At 46.5% G+C, this 14,084-nt stretch overlaps 1 long non-coding RNA gene and 1 pseudogene across 1 annotated transcript; one reads left to right on the forward strand and one right to left on the reverse strand.

The window, feature by feature from the left end:
• Positions 1 to 7,158: 7,158 nt before the first annotated feature.
• LOC134808462 (uncharacterized) lies at positions 7,159 to 10,883 on the forward strand. The gene is made up of 2 exons (XR_010151428.1): positions 7,159 to 7,566; positions 9,537 to 10,883. It is a non-coding gene; the product is annotated as an uncharacterized LOC134808462 (long non-coding RNA).
• Positions 10,884 to 12,640: 1,757 nt separating this feature from the next.
• LOC100613377 (keratin, type II cytoskeletal 8-like) lies at positions 12,641 to 14,084 on the reverse strand (annotated as a pseudogene).

A 14,084-nucleotide genomic window follows, 5' to 3' on the forward strand; every position in this document is an offset into this window, starting at 1 on the left:
GAGGGGGAAGGGATGTGGGCTCTGTCTCAAGGAGCCACAGCCCCGTCATGTAGAAGAGGACCAGGAACAAGAGGCATATGCAGTGAGCCATGAAAAAACAGTTGGGGGCTCCTTCTGATACAGAGCTAACCAACAATGGGATGGCATCTTAGGAGTAAAAAGGAGTTCCTGGCACTGGGAGTATGTAAGTCTGTATGGTCGCATGACAGAGATGCCATAGTAAAGGCAATTCTTGTATCAGGCAAGAAATTGCACCAGGGTCAATATTTTGCAGACTTTAAAAACATGTTTTAAAGCAGAACTCTTTCTTTGAATGAGATAATACACCATGGTACCACAATTTATAAAACAAAGCGGGGCCTCTTTGGTGATCCCTGGAATAGGGATCTGGAGCCCTCCCATGTGGACACCCCTTTGGAATATCCTGGGTGCATATCAAGTCCTTTCCAACAGGAGCTCCTTTGATTCTGTGGTTCTTTGAGAATTTTCCAAACCGGAACTTCTGCTCCCCTCCCAGGCTTTTCCTGAGCTGCCCACACACTTCCTTGGATGCGGTGTCACCAAGGTGGTGATGTTTATGGGGAAGGGGAAAGACGTGAGTGTGTGCACTGCTGCAGCCACATACTTCACATGCCCCTCTCCAGGGATGGCACACGGTGAGGACTTTCCATGCTGGGGTCAAGGATTGCAGGGGCAGCAGATGGCAGAGGCTGCAATTTGAGTTTAACCAAGCCTTTCACCACCTTTGATGCAGACAGGAGAAAAGGCAGGGAGCCCCAAAGCCTGCGCCAATGGGAAGGGCATGGGTAGAATTGGTTTTGCCATGCTGGGGGAAACCTGTCTTGAAGGTAGCCTAGGAGACTGTCAGAGCCTGCCCTGGTGGTGGGATTTCAGAGGTGAACCTGGGGGACTTCCCAGACTCTAAAGGGGCCAAATGTGAGAAGGCCCATGGACTTGCCACAGAGGGGAGGGCCGCCAGCCAGGGCCTGCCTTTGTCTGCCCAGACTTGCTGGCTCTGAGTCTGTTTTTTCCAACAGAACCAGAACTTTGTCATAAAATTCTTGGACTACTTGAGTTTCTGGATTAGAAAGTCTCCTCCTCACCCCCTCCTCACCCCCTCCCCACCCCCACAATGATGATAGCTCTAGTCTTTCTCATAAACACCTAACAAGAGTGAAATGTTTTCCCTTCAGAAGGATAACAAAAAGAATAACACCAAGGAGATTTCGTTATAGTGCAGCTGCTTCTCTGGTTGGCAAGAGACACAGCTGTAACCTGGAGCTGTTTTTGTTTATTTGAAAGGAAAGGCGGCCGGGCGCGGTGGCTCACGCCTGTAATCCCAGCACTTTGGGAGGCCGAGGCGGGCGGATCACGAGGTCAGGAGATCGAGACCATCCTGGCTAACACGGTGAAACCCCGTCTCTACTAAAAATACAAAAAATTAGCCGGGCGTGGTAGCGGGCGCCTGTAGTCCCAGCTACTCGGGAGGCTGAGGCAGGAGAATGGCGTGAACCCGGGAGGCGGAGCTTGCAGTGAGCCGAGATCGCGCCACTGCACTCCAGCCTGGGCGACAGAGCGAGACTCCGTCTCAAAAAAAAAAAAAAAAAAAAAAAAAAAAAGAAAGGAAAGGCAAGACAAGTATTCATTAATTCCACAAACATTTACTGAGCCCACAGAGCCACTGGGATTCTGCTGGTCACTGGGGAGATACATATATATGTATATGTATAATACCTATATATAGGTATTATATAATATACCTATATATGTGTACTTAATATACCTATATAATATACCTATATATAAAATATATATGTATATGTATGTGTGTGTATACATATATATATTATATATGTATATAAAATATATAAAACTGGGTCTTGCTCTGTTTCCTAGGCTGGAGTGCAGTGGTGCCATCTTAGCTCACTGCAGCCTTGAACTCCTGGGCTCAAGAGATCCTCCCACCTCAGCCTCCCAAGTAGCTGGAACTACAGAAGCAGCCACCACACCTGGCTAATTTTTTAATTTTTTGTAGAGATGGGGTTTTGCTATGTCACCCAGGCTGATCTCAAATGCCTGAGCTCAAGTAATTCTCCTGCCTGGGCCTTCCAAAGCACTGTGATTACAGGCATGAGTCACTGTGCCCAGCCATTGAGGATAGTAAGTCAGCCCCAGCTCTGAAGGTGCCATCAGTGAGGAGGAGAGGGACATAAGAAAATCACAGCCCAGGTTCTAAAGGCCTCATCTTCTTTAAAAAAAAAAAAAAGAAAGAAAAGAAAAGAAAAAAGAAAGAAAGAAAATCACAGCCTGGAAATCCGTGAATTGACACTGATAAGTTCACACAGGCTATACAGTTAGCCAGGTGAAGAAAAGAAGGATACCAAGCCTTCTAAGCAGAGAGTAGAGCATGTGTGGGCAGCCCAGAGTCAGGGAAGTGTGGGCTTCCTCCTTGGTAGAGAGGGGCATGAGAGATGCTGGGTAGAGAGGGCCAGAATGTTATAGGAAAGGCGTCCTGATCCAGACCCCAAGAGAGGGTTCTTGGATCTTGCACAAGAAATAATTCAGGGTAAGTCCGCAGTGCAAAGTAAAAGCAAGTTTATTAAGAAGGTAAAGTGGTGAAAGGACGGCTACTCCATAGACAGAGCAGGACGTTCCCGAAAGTAAGAGGAGGAAGGCGTCCACCCTGGGTACAATGCTTGTATATATGGAGAGATGTGCTCTGCTACAAGGGTTTGTGATAAAGGATTAATTTTCTTAATTATGATATTTTGCAAGAATTGATATTATTATCTTTAAAGCAAAATTAGGAATGCCTTTGTTCTCCAGATATCAGGATATCTGGACATTCCCGTCTGGGTCTGTTTAGTAAACATTATTAATTTTTTCCCTTAACTGTAAATATCTAGAGGCCAGCAATGCCTGACTTTCTGAGAATGCAGCCCAGCAATTCCCAGCCCCATTTTCCTAGCCCTTACTCAAAATGGAGTCGCTCTGGTTCGAATGCCTCTAACAAGAAGATAGACCAATATGAGGGGCCAGGCAGGTCTGGTGGGTGCTGTCTGTCGAGCTGAATTTGGACTTTATCCTATGAATGATCAAAAACTGTTGATGGGTTTTAAGCAGGGGAGAGTCTTGACCACATTGGTAATATAGAAAAACTCTGTGAAATAAGGATGTACAGGATTTGCATCTAAAATGAACTCAGATCAAAATACAAAAGGCAAGCCTGCCGTGGTGGCTCACATCTGTAATCCCAGCGCTTTGGGAGACTGAGGTGGGTGGATGACTTGAGGCCAGGAATTGGAGACTAGCCTGGCCAACATGGTGAAACCCTGTCTGTACTAAAAAAATACAAAAATTAGCCGGGTATGGTGGCGCGTGCCTCTAGTTCCAGCTATTCACAAGGCTGAGGCAGGAGAATCACTTGAACCCAGGAGACAGAGGTTGCAGTGAGCCCAGATCAAGCCACTGCACTCCAGCCTAGGCGACAGAGCAAGACTCTGTCTCAAAACAAAACATAATCAAAAAAGGCAATTAGTTGCAGGACTATTTGTAATGAGAAACAGCCCAAATGTCTGTCAATAGGCTGGCTGAATGAACTATGGTACAGCCATGCCAAGAAGTACTAGGCAGCTGGAGAAAGAAGTGAAGACTGTTTCCATATAGAATATATCGTTAAGAAAAGGAATGTGTGTCTCACAGTTCTCTAAGGAAGGCAGGGATGCAAATATATAAACATGTAAATGTATCTGCTTATATTTAAAAGCACACAAGCAATGGAAGGATAAAGCAATGAAAAGTGGCTACCTGTAGGAGGAGAGAGGGAGCAGAACGGAAGAGATAGAGATGGAAGCTGGGCTTATTTGAAGATAGCTTGTTTTGTACATGTGACTTTGGAACTGAGTAAATATTTCATAAAAGTAAAAAAATTACATAAAAATGAATCCCCCCAAAAAGAAGCAAATAAACATAATGTGCATCTGGTTGGTGGAGTCAGCACACAGATGAACTGTTCTAAACACAGTAATTTGACTGTACAACCCCAAAAGGATATAGCCTGAAGACAAAAAGGACTGCAAATACACAAACGAAAATCTTAAATTGTTTTCAGCAGTCACTTGGCTGATGGGAGACTTGGTATTGGTGTTCTGAGACTGTTGTGTGCAGTGTGGAATGAAGCAAATGAGAAATTATGTGAAATTCTAATTCTGGAATTCCTGGTGTTTTTGAGAAATGAGATTCTGGACATGGGAGAAAGGAGGTACAGATGGAAGAAGGAAGAGGTTGTGCAAACACCCTGTAGACCTAAATTTAATTGAAAGTATCAATATGAACTTATGATGTGCCTCATATTTATATTGAGAAAAAATGTATTTCCTAGTTCTGACCTCAGAAAAGACCTAAGAACAATAAGCATTTCAGTAGCTATGAGCACCCCAGTACCTAGATTATGTTCTTGAAATATACCCAGTAAAACAACTAGTGTTCCCTGAAAAAGTGATTGATTCCAGGTCTGAGACAGGAAATGGACAACAGGTGACTGGAACATTGGCCATATCAGATGGCAAGAAAGTTCTCTAAGACAGCTAGGGTGGTGTCCAAAGGACTCAGGAGTCAACTTGAAGAGGCCCCCTCTGGCCAAAGATGGGACCATTTTTGCATCAATAAAGGCAAAAATTGCAATGGATTGAAGCACATCAAATATGTTTAACTCCATGAGTTCATAATGATACTAAAACATATCTAATTGGTCACCTTTGGAGTATTCGGTGGTTCATAAACTGATAAAGAGAAATAATTGAGCATTTATCCCGCCTATACTGTACAAACTACTACTGGGTAACCAAATAGTAGATAACCAAATAGTAGAAACCAAACACGTTTCTCTTTATAGAAGTAATTCAGCTCATAAATCAAGAAGAAATGGTAGAATTAGAATATTGCCATGTGGCAATCCCTAATTAATGGATAGTGGCACTGATCAGCAATGTCTGCTAATATCACAAATTGAGATAACCAGACCTCATAGGCCTCCTATGAAGTATTCTTGCCAAAAAATTGGACCTGAATCTAGATTCAAATGGCAATTTACAGGAAATACAGGAGATAGAAGAAAATATTAAAGGACACAATGGGTATGCAATCAGTCATTCTATACTGTGGGAAGCTCTACAGGATAAATGATCTAGTTTCTTTCTTTCTTTTTTCTTTTCTTTGTTTTTGAGACAGGGTCTCGTCTGTCACCCATGCTGGAGTGCAGCGGCATGATCACAGCTCACTGCAGCCTCAATCTCCCAGACTCAAGTGATCCTCCTGCCTCAGTCCCCCTGAGGAGCTGGGACTACAGATGCACACCACCATACCTGGCTAATTTTTGGTTTTGTTTTTTGGCGGAGACAGAGTTTTGCTATGTTGCCCATGCTGGTCTCAAACTCCTGGGCTCAAGTGATCCACCCTCTTCGGCCTACCAATTTCTGGGATTACAGGTGTGAGCCACTGCACCGGGCCTTATTATCTAGTTTCTTAAACAAATAGGCTGTAAAGAAAAACAAACAGACATGTAAAGGAAACTGATAGTTAAAAGAATCACAACCTGCAAAACTTATTTAGATCAAGATTCAAACAATCTGAACAGAATAAAATAATTTTTTGGTGACATATGAAACACAATTAGAAATTTGAACACTGGCTGAATATTTGATTATATTAAAATTATTGTTAATTGTTTTTAAGTGGGATATTGTGGCTATGATTATTTTCAAGAGTTTTAAAGGGAGAAGAAACATAAATACTTCTCAAAACTCTCTTCAAAATCATCTTCCTTCACCAGTTTCCTCTCTGCTTAGAATAAGCTTGTTATTTCAAACTCAGGGCCAATGCAATGTGAAGATGAAAAATAATTTGGGGAGCAAAATATATCGTGGATATACATATGTAAAAATATAGTATGTATACTTACATTCCCAGTTAAGTATAGTATTCCTAAGTCAATTTATAGAATTTTCAAGCACATTTAAAAAATAGTACTGAATTATTGAAAATACCACCGAAATTCCTTCCAGCTATGTGACTATGCAAAAGTTCCAGATTAAAAAGTCCTTAACATAAGAGAGATGTTATGTAATCGTCTTTGCCTATGAAGTTAATGTCCAGATTTTGGACAAAAACATGTTCACCTCATATCCTAAAAATAAGTATTTTAAGTCTTTTCCATACAGGTGCCAGAGAGTCATGTGTTCATTTTATTAACACCAGAGGCAATAACACAGTGCTAAAAATAAGCACGTGTCTATGCATGTATTTTTAACTACAGGAATGGCATTATGTTATAAAAATCTCACCTGGTTTCCTACTTTTCTCATTAAACACTTTGATTTTAAGATATATCCATTATATCCATAATGCGTGTACTTGCAGTGCAGCAACCCCACTTTCCTTATCTACTCCCGGGCCGGCGGACTGTCCCGCCGCCCCTCGCTCCCTCCTCATAGGCACAGGAACAGAATTTCTGAGTCATAAGACTGATACAGACGTTTCAGTCTGGAAAACTGCAAGCACGGCAGATGCCAAAACCCCTTTCCTGTGCCTGAAAGAGAACTTCTGGAGGTATGAAGGGCAATAATGCCTCCCATCCTCCATGTGGCTCCAGAATTAACTCTCGAAACAACAAGATTTGGGGTAGGAAGGTTACAGCTAAGGAGCCGCCAGTCCCCACCCATCTGCTCTGGGAGAAGTTATCTCGAGGTCCAGTTAAGCGGTCCAGCAACTCCGAAGGACTCGCTGGAAAGTCCTGCACACCAAGCTTGCCCCTTCTGCATAGCTCGGGGTAGGGAGCAGCCACCTCTTGTCTCAAGACTGAGGAGGCCTGGGGCAGGGCGGGGCAGGCAGAAGACTTGAGCAGGGACACCCTGGGATGAGGTGGTGCCTCCTTGATCGCTGCACCTGCCCCTGCACCTGGGGTGGGTCTGAGGGGAACAGCATCACTAACTGCTGGACTGAAGCCACCATAGGAAGCTCAGGCTTCTTGGGCTAAATAAAATTCAGAAATGTCCAGGCTGGCTGTGACACCAGGCTCTTCAAGCCCTGACATAGGGGGTCTAGGGGGCTTTTGCTGACTTCTGCTGCTCCACCTTCCTGGGCTCTAGGAGGCGCTGTTCCTCCAGCATCCAAGAATCAGCCTGAACCAACGGCAGCTGCCAGGCGACAGCTCAGAGCCCAGTGGGGGTGGTAAAGACCATTCAGATAAAGGCTTGGGGAAGAACAATGGAAATTGTTCCCGGCAGCACCCAAACCTGGAAAACTCTTTTGGGGCAGAGCTTGGGTGTCTCCTGCCTTGATCTCAGTGCCATCTTTCTCCCCTGGCTCCAGAAGTTCCTTCTATTCTTCCAGATTTTCCAAATGCAGACCAAGAGGGATTGAGCTCTCCTCTACCCTGCCTGGCCCAGAAGTTCCATTTCCTACCTCCTTCTAGCAGGGGAGCAGGGGCCTTCCTTGGTGGCCCCCAGGATGGCCCTATCTCAGAAAGACACAACGACGACTTCTCTGTATAATAGACACCACCACACAGTAAGTAGTGGGAGGATGGGGTGGGGAAGGACTTTTATTTGTCCTTTAGGCCCTTAACCCATGGCATGACTCTGATGGTTAAGGACAGCCTGGGACAAGTCCAGTGAGATTAGGGTAGGAGAGTGGGGAGGTGAGTAAGACCCCATGGGGGTGTGAGTGCCTCTGAGGCAACCTAGAGTGGAGGTGGAGGGGGTGGCAGACCCTTAGGAAATAAGCATGACCCCCTGGCTGGGTAAGGGCACCCACTATGAGGGTAACAGTCACTCGTTCATCCCACAACCATTTTTGATATCTGTAGGTGTCAGGTACCATGCTAGTTGAAGGATATAATTGTGAACAAGTGATGTGTGGGTCTTAGTGTCGAAGAGCTGACATTGGAGGATATCAGAGACAAAAATCAAGTAAGCAAATACAGCATTGTTAACTGCAGTAAGAACGAGGAGGACAGACACAGGCCCACATGGAGGTCCGGGTGGCTCCTGGCATCAGGGCCATATGTAGCTCGGCTTGGGGTTCAGGGTCCTAACTCCAGCTCTGGCAGGCTGGAGGAAGAGTCCACATCCAGATGAAGTGGCACTTATGGGTCTGAAAGATATAAGCCCGGGTCTAGGGGCTGAGTGGTCCTGTATGCCAGGGGCCATGCCAGGAGCTTCACCATGTTAATGTGCTTCATCCAGAGAGGAAGCTGACCACCAGCAATGCTTGTGAGACTGGCTGCTGGCTGCCTTCTTATTCTCCTCTTGGGTCAGGACTGACCCTCTGATGGGGTGGGCCTGAGGCTGGCCAGCAGGGAGGCCAAGCTGTTGGATCAGAGGAAGGCGATGTCAGACACCAGCCCCTGTCACCCACCAGCTCTTCCCTTCCCATTGTCCCTGGCTGGCCCTGGCCCAGCCTCTCCAGCATCCTCATTTGCCTCCCTGCCTCCGGCTCACCCTGCCCACATATCCACCAGGGGCTGCCGTTGTTTCTCTGATTAGTTACTGTGTTGCTGCCAAATTAATGCTTCTAAACCATATTTTATAACAGCAGCCTTCATCTGCAGAGGATCTTTGAAAATACTTGGCTTGGCATTTAAAATGGTACAAAAATGTGGCCTTACTGAATTTTTACAGCTTTATTTATCCTTTCAGAGGTGCATCCTGCACGTATGTCAAACTGTGGGTCCTCATCCCTCTGCCACACCTCTGCTCAGTTATCTTTCTCTCCTTCAACCCCCCTCCCTGCCACCTTCCTGCATCCCTCTGGGTAATGAAACAGCCCCTTATTCAGTCAGCCAGCCTTGCATTCAGCAGGCTCTGCAGGCTCCCACTCTGTGCCCGCCATTCCTGGGCAGCACTAGGACCCGCCCTGCTCTGACACCTCATCCACTTGTTTTGTGATCTTATTAATCTTCATTTATTAACTCCTGCATGAGACCTTATCCTTCTGCTCCTCTGAACTGTAACCCTTCAATGGCAGAGGCTGCATCTTGCCCATTCCTTGGCCTCATGGTTCCCTGCCTGTGGCAGGGGTCAATAAATGTGCTACATGACCTGGACTAACATGGGCTCTGGAAGGAAAGCACTAAATACTGGCCTGGGGGCTGGAACTCAGTCTCAGCTCTGCCACTTAACTGCTGGATGGTCTCTGGAACATTACTGTCTTTTTCTGAGCCCCAGGATCCCCAGCTATAACATGCGGCTGCCATCCGTGTCTTGGTTACCTTACTAGGCTAAGGTGGGAGACTGCAGGTGCGGGCTGTTATTATAAGGGTTTTCCCTGAGGGTGGGGTGTGTACTGGGGCAGGGGGAGATATTGTGTTTCTTGGTGCCTCTTGGCCATAAGACCTGAGCAAAGCCAGCATGAAGCCCCTCCACAACCCTCAGATGGCAACCCAGGGGGTTAAGGCAGGGGGGATGTGAGGCAATGGCCAGCAACCCCATACACACCTGTTTAGGTGAGTTGCAGATAAGGTGCTCTTATGCTCCCAGGGCTTTCTGCCAGCATTGAGGAGGAACAGGAGCTCTTCTCCAGCCAGGTGAACATGGCCTCGCTTGGCAAGCTTGCAGTCCTACATTCCGGTAGGTTACAGGCTGCTTCCAGTAACGCAGGGAGGCTGGGGAAGGATGAGTTGGGACATTTTATTATGGTGGACTATCTGAGTGGAAATGGATAGCTGAGCCCTCTGAGGACCCGCAGCCTCATTACCCAGAGGGGAAACCAAGGTTCACGCAGGAGAAGGGGCTTGTCCAAGGTCACTTTTGCAGTCTTGTCTCTAAGAATATGGATTTTGGAGACAGGGAGATTTGAATTCTGCCACTTACTAGCTATAAGAGCCTGAGCAAATTGCAAGCCCTGAGGCTTAGTTTCTGCAAATGTTAATGAGGAATCACAATTCTGATATTTTATTGCTATGAAGATTAGAGGAAATGATAGATGAAGAGCCTGCTCCTGAGTGGCTGTTCAGGCCTCCAGCCCCAAGTCCCTAGGCATAGGATGATGGGGAAACTGCTGAGAAGGGCCTTCTTGTTTCTCAGGCAACAAAACTGCCAAAGGCTTTAGGAGAGAATCCTAGTGGGGTTTGGGTTGGGGGAACTCTGATTTCAAGGAAGTGAGTGGCTTGGGATCTGGTCCAGCTTTCCCGTCCTTTCCTTTCATTCATCTGCTCATTCATTCCACAGATGTGGATTAAGCATCCACTCAGGGACAGATTCTGTCCTGGATGCTGCTCTATCAAAGAGAACTAAGACCCAACTGCTCCCCACCCTAAATGCTCACAGTCCAGTGGAGAAAGAGAGAGAGAGACAAGGCAAAGAGACACTGTCAGAGTGAAATTGCTGTTAGAGGTGTGTGCATGACACACGGGGAACCCTGAGGAAGTGGAGCTGCTGAAGAGTCATGCTTCCTTTTTTTTTTTTTTTTTAACTGCAGAGCACTTTGTTATGGTTGAGACCTACCTTTCTGTATAATTTTATAACCTGCTATTTCTTCTTAAATTTTTTTTAGAAATGAGGTCTCACTATGTTGCCCAGGCTGGAGTGCAGTGGCTATTCACAGGTGCAGTCCCACTGATCAGCATGGGAGTTCTGACCTGCTCCGTTTTGGATCTGGGCTGGTTCACCCCTCCTTGGGCAACCTGGTGGTCCCCCGCTCCTGGGAGGTCACCTTGTTGATGTCAAACTTAGTGTGGACATCCAATCAGCACAGCACACTGAAGCCCAGAACTCCTGAACTCAAGCGATCCTCCTGCCTCAGCCTCCCAAGTAGCTAGGACTACAGGCACGTGCCACCGCATCCAGCTATTATTATTTTTAGTTAACATGTAGTAATTGTACATATTTATGGGATACAGTGTGCTATTTCAATACATGTATATGATCCATAATGATCAAATCAGGGTAATTAGCATACCCATCACCTCAAACATTTATCTTTTTTTTTTTTTTTTTTTTTGTGATGGAGTCTCATTCTGTCACCCAGGCTGGAGTGCAGTGGCACGATCTCAGCTCACTGTAACGTCCACCTCCAGGGCTCAAGTGATTCTCCTGCCTCAGCCTCCCAAGTGGCTGGAATTACAGGCACTCACCACCATCCCCAGCTAATTTTTGTCTTTTTAGTAGAGATAGGGTTTCACCATGTTGGCCAGGCTGGTCTTGAACTCTTGAACTCAGTGATCTGCCCACCTTGGCCTCCCAAAGTGCTGGGATTACAGGCATGAGCCACCGCATCCAGCCCATTTATCATTTATTTGTGTTGGGAACATTTAAAATCCACTCTTCTAGCAATTTTTAAATATACAATAAATTGTTAATTATAGTCATCCTAGGGTGTTATAGAACACGAGGGCTTATTCCTCGTATCTAGTTGTGATTTTGTATCCTTTAACCTCTCACTATCCCCCACCCTTCCCAGGGTTTAGTAACCGCTATTCTACTTTCTACTTCTACGCACTCAACTTTTTTAGCTCCCACATATGAGTGAGAACATGTGGTATTTTTCTTCCTGTCCTTGGCTTATTTCACTTAACATAATGTCCTCCATGCTCATCTGTATTGCTGTGAATGTCAAGATTTCATTTTTTTTCTGGCTGAATAGTATTCCACTGTGTATGTATACCAGATTTTCTTTATCCATTCATCCACTGATAGACACTTAGATTGATTCCATATCTTTGCTATTGTGAATAATGCTGCAATAAATATGGGAGTGGAGATAGCTCTTCAATATACTGATTTCCTTTCCTTTGGATGTATACCCTCTAGTGGGACTGTGGGATCGTATGTTAGTTCTATTTTTAGATTTTTGAGGAAACTTTATACTGGTTTTCATAATGGCTGTACTAATTTACATTTCCATGAATAGCATATAAGACTTCTTTCTCCACATCCTCAGCATTTGTTATTTTTTGTCATTTTTATGGTAGTCATTCTAATTGGGATGGGATGATATCCCATCACCATTTTGATTTGCATTTTCCTGATGATTATTGATGTCACACATTTTTTCATATACCTGTTGGCCATTTGTATGTCTTTGAGAGATGTCTATTCAGCTCATTTGCCCATTTTGAAATGAGATTATTTGTTTTTTTGCTGTTGAGTTATTTGAGTTCCTTGTGTATTCTTGATATTAGTCTTTTGTCAGATGGATAGTTTGCAAATATTTTCTCCCATTCTGCAGGCTGTCTCTTCACTCTGTTGATTGTTTCCTTTGCTGTACAGAAGCTTTTTAGTTTGATCTAATTCCATTTGTCTATTTTTTGCTTTTGTTGCCTGTGCATTTGAGGTCTCCATTAAATCTTTGCCCAGACCAATCCAATGTCCTGAAGGGTTTCCTCTATGTTTTCTTCTAGTAGTTTTAGTTTTTGCTTTTCTTTCTTTTTCTTTTTCTTTTCTTTTCTTTTTTTTTTTTTTTTTTTGGCATAGCTAGCTGAGGTTTTCTTTTGGAAAAAAAAATCGAATTGGTTTGTAGCTGGAGGCGTGGCCAAGTGGGACACCCCAGGCAGTAAACTCCCCCTGTGGGTGGGCTTCAACCTCCCCCACAGGCTCTGGGGCAGCCGCAGGAGGGATAGGCTGGGCGGGGCTGCCATGGCCGTTCACCTGGGCAGGACGTCTGAGGACTAGGACACCAGCTTCCCATCGCGGGTCTCCATCTTCTTCACAACCATGGAGCTGGTGTGGCTGAAGGAGCTGGAGCCTCCAGCCAGAGCCAAAGCTGGAGCCCAGGCCGTAAGCTGAGGCTGGGGCTGGTGACGCCCCCGTAGCCCGAGCTCAGCACATCAGCATAGCCACTGGTAGTCTTTGTTTGGATACGCATGTTCTGCATCCCAGATGCCAGCCGGCTCTCCTCGCCCTCCAGCAGCTTCCTGTAGGCGGGATTTCCATGTCCAGGACCAGCCTGACGTTCATCAGCTCCTGGTACTCAGGCAGCTGCCGCACCATGTCCTGCTTGGCCTGCCGCAGGGCGGCCTCCAGCTCGGACAACTTGGCATTGGCGTCCTTAACAGCCAGCTCCCCGCGCTGCTCGGCATCTACCATGGCGGCCTCCAGGGAAGCCCTCTGGTCTTTGAGGACCTCAATCTCAGCCTGGAGCCGGCTGATGTTCCAGTTCATCTCCGAGATCTCAGTCTTTGTGCACTGCAAGTCATCGCCGTGCTTCCCAGCCAGCGTCTGCAGCTCCTCATGCTTGCTCTGGTGCATGCTCTCAGCCTCAGCCCGGCTGCGGTTGGCGATCTCCTCATACTATGCCTTGATCTCAGTGATGATGCTGTCCGTGTCCAGGCAGCGGCTGTTGTCCATGGACAGCACCACAGGCGTGTGGGAAATCTGGGACGGCAGCTCCCGGATCTCCTCTTCATACAGTTGCCTGAGGAAGTTGATCTCATCAGTCAGCGCTTCCAGGCCAGACTCCAGCTCTACCTTGTTTATGTAAGCTTCATCCACATCCTTCTTGAGGAGGACAAATTCATTCTCCATCTCTGCACGCTCATTGATCTCATCATCCTACTTGTTCTTGAAGTCCTCCACCAGCCCCTGCATGTTGCCAAGCCCCGCCTCCAGCTTCAGCTTGTCCTGGCCCAGAGTCTCCAGCTGCTGCCAAAGGTTGTTGATGTAGCTCTGGAACTGGTGGTCCACGTTGCTCCGAGCCTTCTTCTGCTGCTGCACAAGGCTCCACTTGGTCTCCAGCATCTTGTTCTGCTGCTCCAGGAACTGTACCTTGTCGATGAAGGAGGCAAACTTGTTGTTGAGGCTCTTGATGTGCTCCTTCTCCTGGGTGTGCATGGCCTGGATGTTGGGGTCCACCTCCAGGTTAAGGGGGCTCAGCAGGCTCTGGTTGATCATGACAGCTGTGATGCCTCCGATACTGCTGGCCCTGCCATAGCCTCCACCCAGGCCACCCTGGAAGCTGCTGCTGCCCACTCAGGAGAAGCTCAAGGAGCTGATGTGGGCACCAGGCCCACTCATGTAGGAGCGGCGGCTGAAGGCCTGGGGGCCAGAGGTGGACACCTTATAGGACTTCTAGGTCACCCTGATGGACAT

The sequence above is a fragment of the Pan troglodytes genome, chromosome 16 (genome assembly GCF_028858775.2).
Source record: "Pan troglodytes isolate AG18354 chromosome 16, NHGRI_mPanTro3-v2.0_pri, whole genome shotgun sequence".
Classification (NCBI taxonomy): Eukaryota; Metazoa; Chordata; class Mammalia; order Primates; family Hominidae; genus Pan; species Pan troglodytes.